Genomic DNA, 1,773 nt, shown 5'->3' with positions numbered 1-1,773 from the left:
GCCCTGTGGAGGCTTCCCCCCACCCCCTTATCTAGACAAAGTTCTCAAGCATTTGCAAATGTCATCTTAACACTATTTGATCTTTCTAAGAAATAACCACTTGCTGTGTTATTGTTTTGTACTGGAGGAGACCAATTTCTGTAGACACACTGAATTGTTTCCAGTATATGGCCTTCTTTCACCTTTCTATATACACTAAAAGAGTCAATTTTCTTTTCTTTTCTTTTTTTTCCACATGAAAGCGCAAACACAGTCCTTCACTTCCACAAATTATGCAGCTGAGTTTCCCACATTTGGGGAAATCTCAGGGGTCAGTACATCTGGAGTGCAATAAATCAGCCTTTCCCTGAGAAAGCCACCTTTGTGATCATGGTATCTCCCCTGGCAGAGAAGTTTCCATTTTCTTTTTAAGATTTCCATTAGCCTTCAAAAGAAAATACAAATATAAATGTAATAGAATTTAGAATAATTTCCAGTATCAGCTTAAAATGTTAATTTCAATCATCCATGATTACTATCTTCTAAAAAAGTTCAAATTCTGACACAGGCTTCTACAAAATTGTAAGAAAAAACACTATGGTAAACAATGAAATAACTGCTAAATAAAGCTACCATACATTTTATGCATTGATATGCTCATTTTTGATAGTGACTCTTTTTTTTTTTTTGAGACGGAGTCTTGCTCTTATGGCACCCAATTGTATCTAACAGCCTTTCCCAGCCTTCTGGAATTTTATTATGTGGTCTAAGAGCTTTAAAAATAGGCAGATGAAAAGAATTTATTATATATAGTAGTAGCTAATATTTTGTTGCCTATTATGTGCCATTCAGAAAAAGTGTTTGAGGTAATCTAATTAATATTAGAGTTAGTTTCTTAAGCGGGTAACCTTAGTAAATCCATTTAACAAATTAAAAAATTACAGTTAGGAGAAATACTTTGTCAGTTATTACAGATTTAGCCAGTTGAGGGGCTAGCTAGCAATCTGACTCAAATATCTGACCTCTTGACATATTACCAACTTAAAATGTTTTGCTAAATATACTATCCATGCATTACTATAAGTGAATTAAACACAGTAATGCTATATTACTTTTCATAGTTCCATTTGTTATTCTATACTTAGGATTATGCTCTGTGGCACAGGCTGGACTACAGTGAGAAGATGATAGCTCATAGCTCAATGAGGCCTCACACTCCAATGTTCAAGGAATATTCCTGCCTCAGCCTTCCAATTACTTTGGATTAGAGAAATGCACCACCATGTCCAACTCACCTCATTATTTTTACTAAATATGAGCAGTCTTTTATGACTACCTTTTTTAAGAAAAACAAAACTTACTTGGGGTTCACTCATTTTTCAGGGACATTTTAGAAGGTAAAGCAAGAATCCTGTGATTATAAAACAGCAATATTAATTGGCAGTACAAAATTGATTTCAATTCTGTTAATATAAGAACACACACGATGGGTAAAGCAATTTTCAATGGCAACAATTAAATTTGCCTGATTTGCTAATGATCAGTCATTTTCTTTCAGAGCTGGCTAAAATGCAACATATTTACACTGCTTGGTGTTTACTGTTTACTGTCTACTGTTATACTGCTTACTGTTTACTGTTCTTAGGAGTCAATTTTAAAAGTTGCAAAAAAATGGCTTGTCTTTTTTCTCATTACCATGACAAAAAAAATAAAATAGTTTTTTTCTCTCTAGCATGTATCTTACTTAATACAATTATATTATATTCCAAGTCAGAGGCCAGGTTTTTTCTTTTT

At 33.3% G+C, this 1,773-nt stretch overlaps 1 non-coding gene across 1 annotated transcript; it reads right to left on the bottom strand.

The window, feature by feature from the left end:
* Positions 1–232: 232 nt before the first annotated feature.
* On the bottom strand, positions 233–396 carry LOC129395785 (U1 spliceosomal RNA). Its single transcript, XR_008622999.1, has one exon. It is a non-coding gene; the product is annotated as a U1 spliceosomal RNA (small nuclear RNA).
* Positions 397–1,773: the final 1,377 nt, after the last annotated feature.

Source organism: Pan paniscus, chromosome Y (genome assembly GCF_029289425.2).
Source record: "Pan paniscus chromosome Y, NHGRI_mPanPan1-v2.0_pri, whole genome shotgun sequence".
NCBI classification, from domain to species: domain Eukaryota; kingdom Metazoa; phylum Chordata; class Mammalia; order Primates; family Hominidae; genus Pan; species Pan paniscus.
Note: the sequence above shows the minus strand (reverse complement) of the source record. Positions and strands in the feature narration are given on the sequence as shown.